This window comes from Excalfactoria chinensis, chromosome 22 (assembly GCF_039878825.1).
Source record: "Excalfactoria chinensis isolate bCotChi1 chromosome 22, bCotChi1.hap2, whole genome shotgun sequence".
NCBI lineage: Eukaryota > Metazoa > Chordata > Aves > Galliformes > Phasianidae > Excalfactoria > Excalfactoria chinensis.
This window is the reverse complement of record NC_092846.1, coordinates 932,794-955,029: the sequence shown is the minus strand read 5'-3', so window position 1 is coordinate 955,029 and position 22,236 is coordinate 932,794. Positions and strand designations below refer to the sequence as shown.

General features: G+C 47.9%; 1 protein-coding gene across 10 annotated transcripts in view; it reads right to left on the bottom strand.

Annotated features, from left to right (window-relative positions):
- HIVEP3 (HIVEP zinc finger 3) overlaps positions 1-22,236 on the bottom strand; it is a 207,924-nt gene that overhangs the window by 93,822 nt on the left and 91,866 nt on the right. For 4 of the 10 annotated variants that reach the window (XM_072355285.1, XM_072355282.1, XM_072355290.1 and 1 more), the window contains one exon: positions 16,699-16,778. The exons of 2 other annotated variants lie outside the window; for them this stretch is intronic. The gene's annotated coding sequence lies outside the window, so the exon portion shown is untranslated. Of the gene's footprint in view, positions 1-624; positions 707-16,698; positions 16,779-22,236 lie in introns of all 10 variants that reach the window. 4 more of the 10 variants (XM_072355283.1, XM_072355289.1, XM_072355288.1 and 1 more) reach the window with 2 other exon arrangements.

The window sequence follows — 22,236 nt, the reverse complement described above, 5'->3', positions numbered from 1 at the left end:
CCGGGTGCATCAAAAGCATTATTAATTTCCATCGAGGAGTCTAAGGAGCTTAAATCATTAGCGCTCATTTAGTTAGACTTAATGCATTTTAACACTGCCTCAATTTAGGCTGAGATGTGGGCACCTATCAGCCAGGACAAAAGGAATAAGAATCAAAACTCAAAGGGATAAAATACCCCCGGGGAAGCCCCCAGGTGCCCTCCCTCTGTGCACCCACAAAGGGTCACTGCATCCCCTCCCGCAGAGCCCCGCGATGCTGGGCTGGGTGCACTGAGCCCACGCAGGGCTTACCCACGCAGGATTCTGCTCGCTGCCGTCACGTGGCGCTCCCCGATCACTTTCCTGTGCGAGCGTTAAGGAGGAAATCCGTCCTGGACAGACGGACGGACAGGCGGACACGCGGACATACGGCTCACCCTGCTTAACGCGGCCAACGCAAACCCGCGGCAAGTCCGGACCTTAATTAGATCTAGGCACCAATTAAGACCCCTACAGCCAGCAGCGTCCCCGTGCTCCCCGCCGCGCTGTTCTGCCCCCAGCTCCCTTCTGCCCCAGGGAAGAAAAAAGGAATCGAAATGAAATGAAATAGAGAAAGAACGGGACGGAGGGAGTGGTGCCCGTTACCTGCGCTTGCCCCCCGCCCTGCAGCCGCGGCTCTGCCATTGCCTCTGCAGACCCTGGGACTCCGGGGGGATCTTCTGCCGGGCTGCAATAGAAAAGGTTCGTTTCAAGCTCCTTATTTGGGCAGTGATGTCAGGGGAAGTTGTGCAGGCGGCACCACCCCCTTTTTCCATTCACTACACATTGTTTCCTGTTGTCAAGAGCTCTCCGCGGGCTGTGGACGAGCGAGGGAATCCTGCAGCCCCAGCCGGGACGGAACGCAGCGACGGGAGGGGATGGATCGGACCTGGAGCGGGGACGGGGGATACGGGGAGCCGAGGGCAGCGCCTCCTTCCTCCTTATCCTTCCTCCTCCCCCTCCTCCTCCCCGTCCCCTCCCCATCAGCCCGGTTCCCCCCTCCCGGCGCTGCGCACCGCGCAGATCCGCTCTCCGGGATACCCGGAGCGACCGGAGCCCGAATTCAGGGTTACAGCGTGGGGACACGTAGAGCTCAGGGTTCCTAGCGGGACCCCTCACCATCCCACCGCCCAAACGCACCTTTTCCCACTCTCCCCCTTGGATTTGCTCTTCTCGCACCATCGTTATTTCATCCTCAGATGTCACTTTTTTTTTTGGCTCAGCTCTTAAGCCTGCAGTCCGATAGGCTCGGCGAGAGGACTTGAAGGTTGTTCGCTTGTTTGCTTGTTTTTAACTAAGCACTGCCCATAACAAACCTTGTGCTGGAAGGGGAAACAACGCTCTCCTCACTCCGACCGTGCACTGCCCGGGGGTGGGGGCGATGTGATGGGGCTCTTCTGATGCAGGCTGCACAAAGACATCAATAGTTCCAAAGTATGTGTATATATGTATATATGTATATATATACTGCCAAGCCTCTGCTCCTATCTGACTTCAGACTTCAAAAAGTCAGAGCTGAGCCAAAAAATAATATCTATATATAGATAGATAGAGATATATAGATATATATAAAATAAAAAGGCATCTAAGGATGAAGTAAGGATGCTGTGTGGTCTCTACAGCAGCCAGTCCTGGCACGGCGTGCTTTTCAGGTTGAACATCAGCCCTGTTGTTTTGCTCAGCAATCAACAAGTTGCTTTCCAGAGCAGAAAGTGACTGGAACCCCACTGCTGCAGCATTGAACAGCCCCCCGTCAGTCCCCGTCTGCTGTCTTCCCCAGTGATTTGGTGCTAAAAGCAAGAAAACGCCATCTAACACAGCTGCTTTTTATGGGCTTGTTACTAGCCCAGCTTCACTCTCCATTTCTGCATCTCTCATTCTGGACATAAGTGAGAATTAACTGTGATGTAGCAATGTTTTGTGGCATTACGTGTTTAATTTTGCTCCCATGGTCTCAGCTTGAGTCACTTTGCCCTAAGTAGGTGCAGTTGCCTCATCAGACTGATGCAGACACTAGATACACTAAATACATATATATAATAAATGAAGCTCAAGGGGTGCATGGGCACAATGCACAATGGACACAGCCTCAGGATCCATAGAAACAGCAGCAAGGTGCACCACACAGCATGGAATACAGGAACACTGAAGTATTTCCTCAAAAGAAAGCAGTGTGGGTATTTTTTCTTCTATTTATTATTACTTTTGACCAGCACTTCAGCATCTGCCCATCACCTGAATTCCCTCTTGCCACTTCCCAGACTCACCTTCCATGCCTCAGCACCCACAAGGTTCGGGTATTTCTTTCCTGACCAACACAAATGTGGCCATTCAATGCAATTAGCACAAAGGTGTTTGCCTGTGGCGGTGCCTTTTCTTGGGTGGAAAAGTGTGGTTTTGCTGAAATGGGAAGAGGAAGGGCAGGGTTCCCTTGAGGCTTCACCCTGTGGGGCCACCGAGGTGAGTTTTGTGGGCACCCTTTATTCCAAACCAATGTTTGGTTGGGACAGAGGCCATACTTGGGTCATGGTTGGCCAACACAACCACATCTCCCCCGACACCCAAAGGTTGGGCTTTTTTCCTTCTGTTGATCCCATCCCTCACCCACCTCAGGATGGGTAAAAATTACCCACTGCCTGAAAAGGTCTCTTGGAAGCTGTTTCTGTTCCCATTTTTTGGAGCACTGTCATTTTTCCACCTTCCCTGCTGCCAGCACTGTGATCCCACAGCACACTGCACCCACCACCCTGTGGCTGCTCACACATCCCAACCCATCCCTCTCCTTCCCATTGCCAGCTCCCAAAGCTGGGTCACTACTCTCATCTTTCCCATCTTTACCATTGCTAGAGCTGCAGTATGAGTTCATGCAGCACGAAAAGAGGCTCCCCCTAAGCCCCTTTGCTGCAGCATGGGAATCTGGGCTGTTCATATTCATTCTTGAAGTCACTTCACCTTTCTGTTGCAAAGTTTTCCCATCTGGGAAACTGTCCGGGGACTGTCAGAGGTTGTTTGCTTCTTTGCTTGTTTGTTTGTTTAAAGCCCTCACGTCCAACTTGGAGCAATCACGCTCCTAGATTGAAGAGGGCACTGGGAATACATTTCCCATGTCATCCTTCTGCTTAGGAAAGTTGCAGCAGCAGAAACCCACAGATTCAACTTAACATTTTGAGACATATTTAACAACCTTTTACGATCTGAACTGTAAATCCCTAAAAGTGAAACAAGACCTTCAGAAGCCGCAGGCTCATGCCCCACAGCCTACACCAGTAAAAGCCCAACGCTGGAAAAACTCCCCCTTACATTAGGAAATCCCATTACTATGTGCACTGACAGCAGCTCATGGCCCTTCCAGCCCTCCCACCAGCAGCTGGGAGCTGAATGCCCACTGCAGGCGGTGACCTCGTTCCCTCCATGCTGTCTCCTTCCCAGCACTGGGAACTCTGCATCACCCTTTCCACATCTGCAAAGTGAGAAAAATAGCTTTGCTTAACTCCAAAGGTCCCTGTGCTCATTAAACATTTCAAAAGCATGCGGGAGAATCTACAATTATCCCCCCCCCTCAAAAAAAAAAATCACTGCAAAGTTTCATTATTATTCCAACACTTACATTAAAGACACATGTCCTGGTAAGTAGCAGGCATGAGGAATCATTATGCTAATTTTAGACGGAGCATCTGCTCAACGTTAAATCTGAAACTTTGTCTCGAAGATATAATTTAAATTATTTTTCTTCAGAATTGACATTTGTCAAACAATATGTTGCGAATAGGAACTGCAGCCAACTCTGAGCAATCCGAGCGAACACACGCATTGCGCCGCGCCGAACAGCGCTCGGGGAGGGAGGAGAGAGGAGGTTGGGGATTTTGGCAGGAGTTAATGAGTGGAAGAGCCAGGATGCTGGGTTTTCTGCCCCTCAGATGCTGCTGTCTGGCTGTGCTGGGGGCACAGAGGGTGTTGTGTCCCCTCCTTGCCCACAGCAGGAGTTGAGGATGGGTGGGTTTTGAGGTCCCTTTCAACACAACCTTTCTGTGGTTCTGCCATCTTGAAGCACCCGTCCACCCCAACTCAGTGCTGCCCAACACAACACAACACAACTCAACTCAACCCAACCCAATCCAACCCAACTCAACCCTACCCAACCCAATCCAACCCCATCCAGCCCAACACAACCCAACTCAACCCAACCCAATCCAATCCAACCCAATCCAGCCCAACACAAACAAACTCAACCCCACCCAACCCAATCCAACCTCATCCAGCCCAACACTACACAACTCAACCCAACCCAACCCAACTCAACCCAACCCAATCCAATCCAACCCAATCCAGCCCAACACAACCCAACTCAACCCAACTCAATCCAGCCCAACACAAACTAACTCAACCCAATCCAACCCAATCCAACCCAACCCAACTCAACCCAACCCAATCCAATCCAACCCAATACAGCCCAACACAACCCAACTCAACCCAACTCAATCCAGCCCAACACAAACTAACTCAACTCAATCCAACCCAACCCAGCCCAACACAACAATACAACTCAACACAATCCAACCCATCTCAGCACAGCCCAATGCAAGCAATTCTATGATTCTTCAATTTTTAAGACCCTTCCAGCACAAACATTCTGTGACCCTATGATTGTATGACCTTCCCACTTGCTTAATCCATTTTTCAGGGACAGGAGATATCATCTTCAGAGCCAGCACTTCCAGCCCTGCTGTGTTTATACTGGGGAAGGGACATGACTACCTTCAAGCAAACCTTTTTTCCTCCTTTCTGTCTTTTTCTGTACAACCCTCCTATTCATCTTTGGCCAGTCATTTCCAGCATGTCTGGGAAGCCCTGGGGATTCAGGGTCAACTTCTAAGGGTTTTTGTGAGTTGTCAATAAGAAAAGCAAAGGCAGTGTCCAGAGGCTTAAATTTGCTATGCAAATGACTGCACCCCACCATAAAAATGTAAAACAAATCAAAAGAAGATCGGAAACCACTAACATAGACCAATGAATGGCAAATAACCCAATAACCACATCAATACACACAAAACAAGGTATAACAGAGTGGGTCCACATCCAGTAGAATGGGTGTCTATACATAACAAGCATTAATTTGAAGATTAAATAAGCATTTTCACCATATAGTTTGGCTTATACTGTGTACACAGGAATCATCTTCTCCCCCCAAAAAATACTACACAATCAAAAGTGTTGGTTTGCTTTTCAGAAAGGAAATCAAATGGTCACAAATCGCTCTCAGTGTCCCCTTGGTCACAGGGCTTTTTGCATTCCAATGCGCAGAACTCCCAAGACCCATCAGAAATTTCTCATCTCAGAATTCCTGAACCACAGAATCATAGAATCACAGTATCATAGGATGGCCTGGGTTGAAAAGGACCCCAATGCTCACCCAGTTCCAACCCCCTGCTGTGTGCAGGGTCACCAACCAGCAGCCCAGGCTGCCCAGAGCCACATCCAGCCTGGCCTTGAATGCCTGCAGGGATGGGGCATCCACAGCCTCCTTGGGCAACCTGTTCCAGTGCGTCACCACCCTCTGGGTGAATGCCTGGTTGTGAAATCAGCCTCCAACCCCTGAGTCATCTCCTATCTGGCAGGACCATATGTATATAGTCTACAAGGGTCTGGCAGCTTTTTAGACAAAAGACAACATAGAAATAGCCATTATCTAGGACATGAGGTGATGGCCACAAGTTGTTCCAGCGGAGGTTCAGGTTGCATATTAGGAATAACTGAAGCAACAGCATGGGCTGAATGGGGGTAGTGGAGGTGTTGCAGAGCTGTGGAGATGTAGCACTGAGGGGCATGGTCAGTGAGAATGGCTTGAGGATGGACTAGATCATGAGTGTCCAACCTATTGGCTTGCCTGGTTGCACCAAGTGACAAGGAATTGTCTTGGGCCTAATATATGTAGGTTGCTCTGAAAGTAATGCCTCCTCTTTATTCCCATGGAAACTACAACCAATACAGAGAGCACAATATCACTCTTTAATAGAGCAAACTCTCCACTACCAAACACTATTTTTCAACACAGTCACCACCATTATCTGAGTATTTTTGACAAGAACCAGCATGCTGTGCTTGTTAAAATCTGCACCAGTGGAGGTGACCCAATGCCTCTGTCACCATTACTGAAATCCAACACCCACTGCTCACATCCACTGTTGGGCCTCCATAAACATTCTCTAGTAGAGAAACACAATCAGATTTCTGAGCTCAATATCTGATTGCAACTCTGTACATTCTATCTGAAAACTAGCAGGCAATGTATTTCTGTCAACTGAAAATAGAGTTGCAAATATACCAAAAAGGCAATGACTTTTTTTTGGCAGCCTTGAAATCTGCTCTCAAATTCCTTTATCAGGACAGAAAGCACAACTGCGTATCTTTCACTGTTCTCTGCAAAATCATGTCCCCCATCCCAGCATCCTCCTTAGATTCCTTTTACCTTCAATACAGTACAACAACGGATTCTCCCATCATGAACTCCCCAGACAGGGACAACAACATGCTGTCATCAGTGGGAAATCCCCCATCACAGAGGACACCCTGATGCAAAACAACCTCTGGTTGCTTCTCCCACCCTTGCAGCACACCTTCCAGCCAACGCATGCTCCATCCTGGATCTCTGTCACTTGCTCCCATAGCATTTGGCTCTCACGTTTCACTGCCTGGCCCTGCTCATCTCAGCAGCGTGCACACAGCGGGGGAGCCCCGTGCAATGGGATAAGGTCAGCTCTCTGCAGGATTTTTCTCATTTGCTCCAGCTGAGCTGGCAGGTTGTGTACTATTTTAGGGTATTTTTAACAACTCCCCCTGGGCACCTGGATCTGGGGTTGGATGCTCTTTCAGTATCATGTATATGTAGGCAGGTAAAGAGGAAGGCTTTGCTAACAACTTGCCCATTTGTTTCAATGGTGATGCCAGGCAATAATGCATCAGTACATTTCATTGTGAGAATTATCTCCCACGACCAGAGCACCGTTGCTCCTTGCTTCAGTTGCATTGCCTCATTTCTCGGTCTCACTACAGAAACTTGCAACATTCTGTCAGCTCATATTCTATCTTTCAAGGCAGAATTAACTTCTCCCCCCACCAAACATATAGCATTTGTTCCTTAAGTACAGAAAACTGCACCTAGAGAACAGCAATGCTAGAACTGGTGCAAAATCAGTTCCTGCAGCAATCTCATCTCTGTCCTAGGCGGCCTCACAGCAGAGACTCCCATCACTCTGCTTACTATGTATTTATTATTCAATGGTGTATCATTCACCAATACAAAGTAGGCAGAACCTGAGCTGCCATTCTTGGTCAGTTTGACCATTTTGAAATAAACAGTCCAAGATCCCATCAGTCTCAATGCAACCATTAATTGCTGTTGTTGTTTTTTCATCTCTCTGTCCTGTAAACAAGACGGCCTCACATGCCATTAAGGATTAAGGGAGTTTTCACCACCACCAGGACATCCACTGATAAACTCACAGGGCACAAGAAGGTATCACCCTCTGATTCTCATCTTTTCCTGCTGTTCTATATCCTTTCTCACGCATTCAGGGTCACACAAGCAGCTGAAAGAGTTTGGGTTGGTCATATTGCAGTTCTCTTCTGCAGCTCTCAAACAAAGGGAAAATATAACAAAGCCCGAATGCAAAATCAATGCTTCAAACTCACAGTGCCTGGAAAAGAAACAGGGAGAGGCAGCACTGCCTAAAAATGTGTGTTTGAGCTGTCAGGCACATATGGTGGCCAAATAAAAGGGTGCCTTTCTGTGAGTGCGTGATGATTTATTTCTAGATGCGGGGAGACAGGACAGGCACACAGTGAGTTCCAAGGCAGAAAAGGGCTGTTGTAAATCAGGCTGTCATATTTCCTATCTTCTCAAAAAGAATCCCGGAGAGGCTAATTTAAGCAGCGAGGTGTGTTTCTCCCTCTCTCAATGCTCTTCTCTCCCCCATGGCTCATGGCAGAAGAGATTCTCACTCACCTCCAAGGCAGGAGAACAGAGAGGGACTGTTGCTGGAGAGCAGCCAAGGCTCCACACGGGGCATCAGCAGAAGATGGAGAAAATCTTTCAGCTTTAGGTGATGTTCAGATGTTTTTGCATCTGCTTTGGTGTCTCTGCCTACCATTGGGATCTGATGTGTGCCCACATCCAGGAACGCGATCCAGCAGCAACATGCTGCAAGCTGCATAGTCTAAACTTGACCAGGGACCTAGAATACTCCCTTGGTACCCATTGGTACTCATACTCAGGCACACACAGTTGCTCAGAAATGCCCCAGGCTTGGGGCCAGATGCTTTGCTTATACTTCATCTACATCTTGATCCAAAGGCAGGGCACCTCCTCCACCTCCACTGGGCATGGGCAGCTCCCACATTCAATACAAAGTACATAAACTGCTCTGCAATCTAACTGCCAGTGTACACTCAACTCCTGTCCAGCACTGACACCAGTATGAGCTTTATAACATCTGGGACTGGGGGGTTGCAGTTCTCCTTACACATCTCCTCCAGCTCTCCTCATTTCCCAGTGGGAAACGTGGAGCACATCACCCTTGGCCATCTCTGTGTCACATTATGTGATAAAAATCTCCACCTGCACACCCACAAAAGAGCACAGAGATTCCAAGGGAGGTGAAGGGAGCAAGTTAACACCCTGCTCGCCTACTCTAAGCCCATCCCAGGAGCCACAGGCCCCTCCCTGCCCATCATAAACCCAGAGAAGCACAGAGCACAACAGCAGGCGGGGACCCAAATTATGGGCTCATGGGAAGGGACACCCAGCCCAGGGCTGTCCCAGGAGAGCCTCAGCCCCAGATCCAGGTGTGAACTCCATGATGACGAGAGTCATGACCCACACCATGAGTCAACTTGAGCTCATTATGGACTGGGGCAAGGATGGGATGGTTATTGGAGTGCAGGGGAATCACACCTGGGGATTGCGCAATGCTCACAATGGGATGTTTGAGGAAGGAACCAAAGTCAGGGAAGGTTCAAGATGGTTTGGGGAAAAACAAATGTGGGAATATAGAGGAATAAAAAGATAGAAAGAATCATCCCTGCACAACCAGTACTGGTCAGTGTGCTTCTCCAGCCATGCCCTGTGCATGATGAGTGAAGTCTGTCCTATCTTCTCACTGAACTCCACTTATACAAGTTTTCCTGTGTGAGGGACCAGTTCCAGCAGCTGGTGATGGGATGGACTGTGAGTCCAAGCCCATGTATGGCCAAGATCCACACTGCATGTATGGATAGATATATATTGCCCACGGGTGGACATCCATCCCGAAGAACAACTCAAGTCAGGTTGGGTAGTAGGAAAAATGTCTTCTCTGAAAGAGTGCTGCTGCATTGGTAAAAGCTGTCCAAGGGGTGTTGGGGTCACCATCCCTGGAGGTGTTCCAGAACCATGGCAATGTGGCACTGAGGGCTGTGGTCAGTGGGCATGGTGGGGGTGGGCTGGAATTGGACCGGGTGATCTTACTGGTCTTTTCCAGCCTTAATGATTCCTTGATTCTAAGTTATTTTTCTCACTCTCTCAGGCTGTTGGCTGTCCATCCAGGATAACCTCCAAAAAGCTGCATTCTGCTACCAGCAGAGCTAAGCTTCCTTCCCTGAAACTGCTTACATGTTTAAAAGACTAGTGTGGAAATTTTTCTTTCCATATATCATAGTATCATAGTATCATAGTATTGTGCGAGTTGGAAGGGACCTTAGAGATCATCGAGTCCAACTCCCGGGATTCGAGCCCTCTGTGTAGCAGAGCGGCACTTCTACCCCCTGCTTCACAGGGGGGGATTCGAACCCGGGCCCCCTGGTGTTGCAAACGGGAATTCTACCGCTGCGCCACCGGAGGCACACAATATATTTTATTTTACAGCTTCAGTTCCGCAGAGAAAGCTCCTAAAGTTTTCCTTTCAAGGCTTACATCTAAGTAATTCCAAGCTACAGCCACACAGTATATGCTGGCTGGTACAGCTCTCTTCCCTGCCAGAAAAGCAGGTCAATTATAAGCAATGAACCACATCACCAGGAGAGAAAGCTGGTTTGAATTCTGGTCAATTAGTGCTTAAAACTGTCTTGGAAGAAAAGGGTAAATTGAGCTAATAGAGCTCTGCATGGAGACCTACATGTCTCAGCACTGAGCACAGACGGTAGAGGCTTAATTTCTAAGATGGCAGAAATTAATGGTGTTTTGGCATAAAATCAACTTTAAACCTACAGGGTGAAATTGGTGAGGCCGTCCCACCTGCAGAACAGCACCAGCACCTTCCGAGGAGGATTAGTGTGGTCCCCAGGCTCTGCTCACAGCATCCTCTGGATGGGACCCAAACATGACCTCGATGAGCATTAAACCTTAATGCACTCTTCATCACAAACAGTCCCACCACTGCACGTGGATTTACAGCAGCACAAAGCTGATTAAGTAAGAAAGGAATCAAGAAGCAAAGCTCCACCTGGACACACAGCCTGCAGGATGACTGCATGGTTGGAAGGTCCATCCCATTTTCCTTCTTAGCTGATTTTGCTTGGGTTCACTCCAACACGAAGTGGGGTTTGTGGAAGGAGGGTTTGCCTTGAGGCCCAACACGTGAGGCTGTAGTTCTTAAGCAGCCCGACTTTTCCGCAGCTCTCACCAAGCAGATCTATGTGTCATTTTATCAATAATAGCAGTGTCTGTCTGGTTTTTAAAGCGTTATTAAGGTCCACTCAAAGATTTTCCTTGGCAGTCAATTCCAGGGCCTAATTATGCACTGCGTTAACAGGCTTAGTGTTTTTAAATGTAATACCTAATCTCGTTAGGAGCCACGTGCTCTTGCATTTCCAGGGCAGGTTAAATAAGAGCAGCATATCCTGCTGCACACCTTTACTGTACAGTTACTGCATTGACAGAGTTTCTGTTTATTGGGTATATGGCAACTGCGCTGCTCATACACATGCAGTTTTGCTACACTGGCTGCCCCTTGGCCAAGGGACAGAAGCAGCAGGGAGGTATTGTGCAACCTCTCTGTCATTCTGCAGCACCCACATTTCTTCATTAACTTTCCCATCGACTCGATATGGATAACCATAACTAATGGTGATGAAGATAAAACAGGTGCACAGGTTTCAGATTAGCTCTTCCAAGTGTTCTATCTGTATATACAGTCAAGTCCACACCTGCCTGCCATTTTCAATATTCACACTCTATGTAGCGTTTTTTCTTTCCATTCCCAGAATAAATCAGAAAAAAATAATAATAACAGGAAAAAAAAAATAATTTTGTATATCTATGTCAACATGAAGTTGTGCTGCTGAACATCACTCTCAAAACTCAAGCATCTTGAGTTCAGAAGTTATTTTGTCTTCCAGGACTACCTACGTAACTGTGGTCACATAGGATTAAAGCAAATCCTAAGCATTAAAAGGGCTAAATACCTCCTTGACTGAATAAGAATAAGCAAATATTACTATCGTTGCTCTTCTGGCTACAGGATGGAGCATGAGTTTGAGGCGTAACTAAGGACGACGACACAGAGTCAAGGAATATCACACTGAAAGTAAAAGCCTTTGACAGCAGAGAGCTCCCATGCTACGAGCATCAGCGTATCAAGTTCCACTTTGGGATTTCCATTCTGTAATACCTGAATCATTTCAATGCATGAACTTGAACCATCATATGGAAGCAAATCCATCACGGGTACGCTTAATGTAACATCCTCCCCATTGACTGAAGTTGACCTGTTACACACAGATAACACTAAAAGCTGCGCTGTTTCCTTTCTCTAAGGGGCTCAAATACTGAAACGCATTGAAAACTCACACTGGAAACAACACTGGAAGAAGCTCACCTCTCCCTGTTTGCATTGTGGCTCCTTTGCTTATATTCCTTTGCATATCTATGCTTTATGAAGCCTAACAACACTTCCTCAAGTAAATATTTCAAGGTGAATTTTCTCTACACCTTCAATGTGTGAGTTTGAGCACACAAATACTCCACTAGTTAATGCAGTAAAATCTGAAGGACTTTAAGATGAAGAGAACAGGGTAAAAGTCTGACCATAAGGACATACACAAACACACAACAAAACTTGCTTGTTATCCCCTATGATGGATCTTCCTAGGGAAACAGAGAGCTGATCTTTGCTATGTTAGACTAAGAGGCGCTTCATTGGCTGATGACCAGGAAGGAATGGATTTGTGGATTACTCTGTTAAACTCTTAAGACGAATTGCCATTACAACGTGATTGGGTTCGTGCAGTAATCGGGATCTGACAAAATAAAGACTGACTTTTCCAACCCTTTGTAGCAATGCTGGAACTGGGGGTGTGGGGATGACTGGCTCCGTTCTAAGCAGGACACACAGCCAGGGTGGTATCCTGCAGAATCTGATGTATTTTGAAGAACATAATCCTTTGGAATCCATCTGAATTAAGATTCAATTTAACTCAAAGACCCCTGGGACAGTTTTGCACACAAGCTTCCCAAGCAGCTCAGTGGAGTGAGGAGGAGCATCTTGGGAAAGGTGCTAAAAATAGGTCCTTTGGTTACCACAGCAAAGTACCCAAACAGGCACAGAAATAGTTCAGTGCAAACAGAACCTGGATTCCACTCTTTTCTGCCCCATCTCCCAGGCCCGTGGTATGACACAGGTACCTCTAATTAAAACTTGGTATCTTTTCTCCGCACTGAGCTCCATCCTGCTCTTGCAACCACTTTGAGCCTCGTTTGCTCACAGCTGCCCAGTGTTTCAGCTCAGTCAAACAGCCCCTTTCGTAACTCTGAATGAAAGAACCATCAACAGCTTTCTAATTTTGGATCCGAGAACAAATCTCAGGGGGCCAGGAGCTACAGGAGACCAAGGAATGTCACATTAATAGCTGCACTCTGCTTCACAAAGCCCTCCCTACCCCTGGGATCTGAGTAAGCTTATCAAATGCCAAATGAGCACCTGGATTCTCCATGTAAAAGGTATGACCTATTGTCAGAGCAGGGTTAGTGGCCAATGAGTGATTTCCAAAGGGTGGCAGAAGGATGATGTGCAGCTGGACGAGCCTTTCAGCTCCTAAATGCCAGCAAGAGAGTCAAGATGACTCCAGGTGAGCAATGAATGGGTTCCTGAATCTCCTGGAACCATTGGAGTAATGTGCATGGCTGGTGTTAAGGGGCACAACCATTTTCAACCAGAGGTGCAGCTCAAAGCTGCAAGCAATAGAAGTGACTGAGACCTTCCTTGCTGCAGGAAGATGCTCATGATGCTCTCTATCCATCCTACTTGTTCATCAGGCACCACTGGTGAGCAAATGACAGTCATCAGTGCCCTACAGGCTCCAGGTGGCAGGAGATGCCAACTTGTTCTTCAACATATGAGCTCTGGGCAGAGCCACATAGGAAGGTGCAAGGAGGGAGGAATCCACTGGGATTAAGCTCAGAACAGCACTCCAAAAGCCATTACATTTAACCCCAGAACACATTGCAACAGGATTCTCAGTGCTTACTTAGCCGTCGTAGAAAATTAAAGGTGCTCCAGTAAAAACACAGCCTTATCCTGGTAAGAAATCATCCACATGTTTTAATGTGCCACCTGCACACGCTGTGCAAATCTACAAGGCCCTAAATATAAACAGACAGCCCTTTCCTGGCTGTTAAAACGAACACTACCTCGTCTTGTTCTCTGAGCAAGCCAAAATTAGAGCTGTTTGGAGATCAGAAACACGTTAGGGTGGGACACTTTTTTTCTCTGTCTCTCTCTCCCTCTTCTTTTTACTGTGTTTGTAGTTTCATGAATAGGGCATTCATTGTGCCCTCACCCCAGAGATATACCCACCTTGGAGGGAGAGCTAAAATTAGTGTTACGTTTATTCCTGCCACTTTCAGCAGAGGAACTGGCTCGTGTGGGATGCTCTGGATGCGGCAGGCAAAGCAACACCCTGGGAAGGCTGCAGTTTCTGCTTGCACCTCTTCTCAGAGAGATGAGGGTTCTGCATACACCCCACATAAGCATTGGTTTAAAAAAGAAAAGACTTTATACCTGGAAAGTTTGGCAATGAAAAAGCCACGGCAGCACACAGACACCTGACCTGACAGCTGGGAGCAGAGCAAGCCTCAAGATGTGACTGTGTGAGCAACGGATTTCCATTCCAGAAGACCCCAAATCACATTACAGGCAATAAATCCAGTGCCACATTCATCAGCACAGGGGCAGAGAGAGGCCAAAGAAACCCCTTCATCACCACTGGTGTTGTTGGGAAGCAAGAAAGAGGGATGGGGTAGACACCTTGCACAAGGCAACATAGAAGGGGGGTGAGGGAAGCAGAGCCTCTCATAGCCCGAGCTGGAGAAAAACCCTCACAGCAGGCTGCTGCTGAATGCATATGTGTACACACATATATACTTCTATACCCTGAGCATGCCCTCAGTGCCATGCTGGTGAAGGGCACGAAGGTCCCATGATGGCAGAGCTGGCAGGCAGCTCATACCCCTCCTTTCCCAAACCTTTGCTTACATTTCATCTAGTCTACTCTGATTCCAAGGTTTAATAAAATTGAATCCCAGCATGTCTCGAATTAATTAATTAGATCTCGTTCCAAACCACCGTGCCAATTTCTGCAATTATGCTGCTGCTCACGGGAGAGCTCAGAGTGGCTGCATCCATCCCCAAGCAGCTACAGAGCAGCCAGGGGCTGGGAGCTGTGCTGGGGTGCAGCAAAGGGGCTGGTTTCAGAGCTCTTTGGCTTTTCTCCTCCTCTATTTGCCCACTGAGAGCAAGCTGCGGAAATAAGGGAGAAACTAAGAGACATTGGGGTTGTTCTCTACATCAGTCTTCCCCAGCAGCTGATTTTCCACAGCTGTTACATCTCCTGGAGCAACCCTCAAAGCCAACACAATCCTCCTCAACATTATCAGCAATCTTTGCCCATCTTTCCTGCTGTGGTTATGAAAAGAGCAACTCCAGGTGCTCAGTGACCACAGTGATGAGCACAGTGTCATGGCTGGATGTGGTGATCTCCAGAGGTCTTTTCCAACCTTTATGATTCTATGGAAGGCGGTGGGACAGGAGATACTTCCCATTGCATCTTGACCATTTTACACCACGCAATTAATGTTGACCTCAAAAGAGTCTCAGTTTTGCCTGCTGCCAGTGCCCTGGGCAGGGACCTTGATGAAGATCACTTGTTTACAAACACATTAAAGTGTATTTCAAACCCATTGTATTTTTGCTCCAGCTGCCCAAGTACTTTTTGCTCAGCTCCTGGACTCAGCCCAAAAATAAAATACAACAGATTGCCAAAAAGGACAGAGACGGAGGGGTGGAGGAGGGATGCAAAGTAGCTAGACAGCACAGCAGATGAATATTTTATCCTGCTGCCTCTGGGAACGGAGGTCAGGAGCTGGAGCAGGCTGAAGAAACACATTGCAAGGAACACTTGCAGAATTAAAGGTCAGTGAGATAATGAGCTATAACGGCCGTGGAGCAAAAAGTATTTTCCTAATGGAGACAGCTCTGAGCTCTCGCTGGAGACAGGCTACCTGCTGCTGCCATAGAGCAAAATCTGTCCCCTTCAATTACCATTGGCCATTGAGACTGAAGATGAGGCCATGCCACATGGCAGCATCATCCTTCCATTCTCCCCTTGCTGCCAGGACAGCAGCTTCTCCCCCAGGCATGGCTGCAGCTTCTGCAGGTGGCCTCTCCAGCCCATCTTCCCTCATCCCCCTATGGCTTTCCTGCTCTTTTACCCACGCAGAAATGCTGTTTTGCTGCCCACCCCGTGCTACCACATTTCCACTCTGAAAACAACAATACAGAACTTCAGCATACCCACTATAAACCATTAAGTTGCCATGAGGTGTGCAACTCTGAGGGTTGTGTGCTCCAAAGCAGGCAGCAATCAAACCCAAATTTCACACAAGGGCTACATCCATCTGTGTCATACCAGCCGTGTGACTCTTGGTCCCTAAAAACTTCCCACTGAACACACCAAGCCCTGGGCTGTGCTACCACAAACATGTGGTGTCAATGCCCAGCATTGGGCATTGGTTCAGCATCTTCTCCTAGAGGGTCTTCTAAGTGTTCCACGTGTTTCACTTGCACAAATTTCCCTATAGTTAAACAACCAGCATCCTTAAGAAGAGTGAATTTTCATCAGTAAGTGAAGCAACTTTGGGTAAGTTGCAAGGTGCACGGCAAGGGATGGGAAGGGCAGGAAGGGAGAAGTTGGGTACCTGATGGCCATGACCTCATCTACAAGGCACAAAAAGCAACCACAACCTCTGCTTCTAAATATTTCATAGGAGCCAGCTGCTGGTTACAGAGTCAGACAGAAAATCACAGCAGAAGGAGCTGAGAGGTGACCTGCACATCTCCTGGGCTCAGGCAGCAGCAGCAGGGACCTGGACAGGGGCATGCTTTTGTCCGGGCAGCTCCAAGCAATACCAGTGGCACACAGCAAGCAGAAATAAACAAGTGAAAATGCGAGTCAGACCTTTGCCACTCTAAACATCCTTTTGAATGATGCATCACCAACCATTTCACCCTGAAACTGCAAACTCCAGCAAGTGCATCACCTCATCAAAGGGGTGTAAAGCCAGCAGCAAACCCTGCAGCAGCTCAGCCCCTGGATTACCCTGGTGATGGGCCACGCAGCACATGGCTCCAAGGCCAAAGCTGAGCCTCCTACCTGCTGCCCACTGTTATGGGTTCATCTCCAGCACTTCGAGGAGGCTCAGGGTGTTCATACGGCGACCTGGGAGAGGGAGCCTGGGGAGAAACACAGGAGACCAGGGCGTAAGGGGTGATTTTAAATCAAACAAGTCATTCATGCCACAGACACACTGCCTGCCATGGAGGCATTAGGGCTTTTCCTTTAATCTCTAAGGTCCCTTCCAACCCAAGGCATTCGGTGGTTCTATGGTTCTATGATTCTTCAGTTCTATGATTCTATTCTCACCCTTTTGGAGGGGGAATGGCTGTTTACAAGGGTGGACAGTGATAGGACAAGGGGGGGGATGGTTTTAAACTGAGACAGGGGAGGTTTAGGTTGGATCTTAGGAGGAAGATTTTCACCCAGAGGGTGGTGACGCACTGGAACAGGTTGCCCAAGGAGGCTGTGGATGCCCCATCCCTGCAGGCATTCAAGGCCAGGCTGGATGTGGCTCTGGGCAGCCTGGGCTGCTGGTTGGTGACCCTGCACATAGCAGGGGGTTGGAACGAGATGATCACTGTGGTCCTTTTCAACCCAGACCATTCTGTGAGTCTATGATTCTATGATACTATGATTCTATGATTCACTCTGAGATCTCCAGACTGGGCTGCAGCAAAGCATGTTGACCCACTCCACACTCATTCATCACTGCCCTTCACGGTCCCACATTGCAGAGTTGCTCATAAACATTAGACTTGAAATGGCTTTTGATGAGATTTTTTTCACACATGAAATGACTCACTGACAGATGCACATATAGAAGGCACAGGCTGGTCACAGGCTTTCCAGCTCTTTTAATACCAAATGCCCCAGATGGGAACCAGACCCCATCCTGAACATTCAGAGCTGGACCACGGCCATGCCACAAGGCCAGCTGCTCTTGGCATAGTCAGGAACTCTTGTTCCATTCTAACCTAAGGGCCAACAGGGCTAATCCTGAACAGAAATCCAAAAATCACCGCAGGTTATGGGAAGATTCTCAAGAAAAGAAATGAAAAAAACAAAAGGCTGAGATTAGCTTAGAACAAGTGACTCTTGTTTTCTTTTAGCTCTTATTACCAACCTAAAGAATAACTTACTCCTATTGTCTGATTAAATTCATTTTTCTCGTTACATAGGAGGAAATATCTACTGACAGTTCATTCTCAGAGGGTTTAATGGGGCCTAATGCTGTTAGCCCATCCAGCAGTTCTTCAGAGCATCTTTCCCACCATGCCTTCTGCTGCCAGCAATTAGATTAACTAATTTTATATCTGCATCCTTCTCTCTGGAAAATGTGTTGGCACAAACACAGCCAGTATGAAGGTACAGAAGACTCTGTGCAGTGTCATTGCAAAAGCACTCACACAAACGCTGTGGACGGAGCTGAAGAAGAGCAGTGAGAATACTTTCTATTATTGCGAACAAAAAGCAGAAGGTGAAGCAAAATCCTCCTACTTAATAATGCCAAAGGGAAAAAAAAAAAAAAAAAACCCACAACCATTTATACCTTAATCTTGCAGCTTTCTTACAAAACAAAATGGTTTGAATTCAGTGAGTGTGAAGGACCTAGAAGTGCAACACAATCGGTTTAACAACCCATAGAGTTGGTGAGTAAATGTTGCTTTTGCCTTCTGAACACGGCAACACAGGCAAAGCTCAATTAATTCCTGAAGCACGTGCTATAAGCAAACATCCCAACTGTCTGCTGTGCTGTTTAGGGGCTTGGCTATCACCTTCTCAAACCTGCACTTACCAAAGGTTTCACCCAATGGGATGAGCAGAGCATCAGTTCCTGGGCAGGGCAGGAGGGTCTCACTGCCCACAGGCAGTCCCCAGCCAATTGTCCCCATGGCCTGCTGGCATTGACACGGTGCCATCTGCCCAACAGCACACTGCAGTGCACCACCCAAACCCTCACACCCCAGACCCAAAAGCCATAGGGTCCGTATACCCATCGTGGATTCACCCTCCCCTGCAAACCAGGCAAAGAAACAACCTAACATCGCTTTAATTGCTTCCAGCACTCTAACAAGCCAGCTCAGCCTGCTGGCTGCTTCCTTCTCCCTCCTGCTTTGCTCTGCCTTCCATTGACTTGCAGGGAGGGCTGCTAATTTTTGCATTTTGCAACAAAAAAAAGGCTTCAACCCAAGTTGGGCACGCACTGCTTCAAAATAGGGCTCAGCCCCATGGCTGTGGGGCTTTGTGTTGGTGCTGAGCCTGCAACCCCAGCGTGCCCGAGGGCACCCACTCCACTTGCTGTTGACCAAAGCATTTAATTGCATGTCCCCAAGTGCACGTGCAGGCTCCTGCAGGCGTTGCTTGGGGAACGCAGAGAAAATCTGGCTCTGGCACAGTGTTGCTCTATTTTACCTTCTTTACTGCTCGAAAAACATTTGGCTGTTGCTGAAGAGAGCCAGGCTAGACGCAAACATTACAGCCTGCTCCAGAAATAGCACATGCTGGCTTGCACAATTTTTGCAGCTAAAAGTCTTCCTTTCAGTTCAGCAGCCTGTCCCCAGCCACGGAGTGCTCCAGGGAAGGCAAAGTGCAGCCCCAGAGCTGTGGGATGAATCATTCCAGGAAGGCTTCCTGATGCTGAGTGCAGGTGAACGAAGCAGGAATCCACTGAAATCATTAAGGAGCCTTCATGCAAACCAAAAGCCATGGCTGATATCAGGAGACACGAAGCAACCACTTGACTGTGCATCACATTCCCACACCCATACCCATCTTGCAGCACCTCCAGAAGGCATCCAGCTCCAGAGAGATGGATCCAACTTACCACATGCTTCCAGACTACACAGATCCATTCTGCCCATACATTCATGTGTCTGGGAATTCTGTACCTCCAGCAATCCAACTGCAGCTGGTTTCTGGTTTACTGCATATCTAGAAATCCCCAGACAATGGTCAGAGCCTTTTTATCTCCATTCCCTCAACACAGCATTGGATGGGAAAAGAAGTGCCAGGGTATCCTAGACATTGCTGTTTGCACTGAAGTCACCACAGGACCACAAGCGTTTGGATCACTGGGAGACAAAGCACTGCCTACAAGAGAGAAGCAGAACTCCCTGCCTTCCTCTGGTCGTGTTTTAAGGTAAGTCTGGCTTTCAGATGCAGGCAATATGAAGACCAGCGTGCAAGGGCTGGCACATGTGTGTCATCTGGTTGCTGTGCAACTCCTGCTTCCCTCTTCCCTATAAGAAAACCCTTCTTGGGGGGGAAGACAACACTGCTGAAAGCACCCTCATCACTCAGAGAACAAAGCAAAATACAGAGTATTAGCATTCAACCTGCTCCAGGGGACAAATGCCATTGAATAGATATCATAAATATCTTAACCAGTAGCTACAGCTATAGGAAAAGGCTTCCCATAGCTAATACAGGTCTTTGCTGTCAACACCTCCTGCTCTGGCTGTTGCTGTGCAAGTTACAGCATTACTTTGGGTTGGAGGCTGCGGGTCCAACACCTCACCTGTGATTTGTGCTTTGCTGCTGCCTGGTGCTCCAGGGACACCAAAAGCAGCACTCCCATGACAGCCTTTACTACCGTGCTATGTCAGAGCTGGATGGGCTGCAGCAAATAGCAGAAGAGCAGCAAAGCCTCTCTTGCCCTACTGAGGCCTTACACTCCATAGTAATTAACCCAGATGTTCTGCTTTGCATACCTGAATTAGAACATTTTTTAGGGGGAAAAACAGAAATCTGAAGGCAGCTGTTTGCCTCCTGGACTGCAGCACAACTGAGGTGCTTTGCAACCCGGAAAACAGAGTTCAACATTTCTTAAAAGTCCTGGCTGGTTGTTATAGCAACATATGCATGTGTGTACGCGTGTGCATGTAAAACAGACTCAGACCCGGGTTGTCACGGGCAACACGAGTCAGCTCCAGAGCAGAACCAAACTTGCTGCCTCGCCTGGTGTCACCCAAAGGCAGCAGCCAGCCCCGAAGGGATGGAGCTGGGAAATATCCCCATGTCCCACAATCCGTGCCAGCTGCTGGCACGCAGCTCGCGGCCGTCTCGCAGCTGATTCAGCTCCTTAAGAAGAGGGTAATTTTCTTTATCCTGTTTGCTTCCTCCTCCCTCACAGGCTGCCACAGCACCTTAACCCAGCTGGGTAAGACAAGCTCATGGCTCCCTCCCAAACAGATGGCTGCAAGGAAGGTCCAAAAATAATCTAACCCATTTGCCTGTGCATTCAGAGCCTGCTCTGCTGATTGGCAGACCCTCTGGAGACCACCAGAAGAAGCAGATGGTCAAGACATGAGATCAGAGCTGGAGAAGGAGATGTCAATCTCCGGGCTGCAGTGCCAGGCTCAGGGACGTGGCAGGGAGCAGGCGAGCCACGCGGTCCCGTAAGGACAGCGTGTGACTAATGAGGCTGGATGCAAAGTCTGGGGTTTGCTTTAATAATAATAATAATAATAATAATAACACATTGCACAGCCTCATCATGCTACAGGAGTCAGCCCTTGTATTGCTGCACCCCTGGAAAGCAGCTGAGCCTCTGCTGGCCTCTACATCAATCTCCCAAGCAGAGGCCGGCAAAGAAAGAAGTGAAAGTGAAACAAGTGCGGGGCAACAACTCAGAAAATCACAATGCTTGCAATTCCTGTTGGTAGGCTTTGCAATAAGCCTATGTTTCTGTGTTAAAAACATTCTGATACTCAAACATGCTTTTCTGGGGCCTGGGCTACCACCTGCTACCATAGAACACAGCATTGGGAACAAGGCAGCAGCGAAATGACACCTCCATCCCCTTACACATGACACCTTCATTACACAGGTTTTTGGCCTAATGTCTTGGGGTGATGCAACTCCACAGCATCCTCTGCACAGCACTGTAATGTAAATCCCTGAGCTGGTCCAAGAGCCCACATGGGGTGAGGGATGCAGCCAATGCAGAGGAGGTTGTGGAAGGGAGCCTCCCAGGTTAAGGAGTGAATGTGGCACAACGTGACTCCTCCATCCCAATGTCAGGGTTTTGGCAACCCCATTCCTCAGCACACTCCTCTATGGCAAATTAGAATGTCTTCATCTGTGTTCATTTCTACAGCAAATCCCTGTTCTGTCTGTATCACCAATGCTATCAAACAACACTATGTTCCTTATGTACTTCCCCTGCCCTGCTATGTGGGCTTTGTTTCCCTCTCTCCAGCACTATCAGAGCACAGCTTTGTTGACCTCCCCATCAACATCCCAAGCCTCTCAGCATCCACAACTTTACAGCTATACCGTAAGGCTCTGGACTGCTCCATACAGCTGTAGTTCAACCTATGTCCACACTGAATATTTCCATTTGTGACTTACTCGATACATTCACTGTCGATGCGGGGTCCTGCATTAACAGACTTGGAAACAGAAAGCCTTTTTGTTGTAAAATCCAAAGCAAAAGCATCAGGAATCCCCACCACCACCCAAATCCTGACTTCTCCAACTCCTGTGAAAAAATATATATGTGTGTGTATGTATATACATACATTAAATTTTTAAGTAAGTGTCCATATATAAGGAATGCCCAGGCATACCACC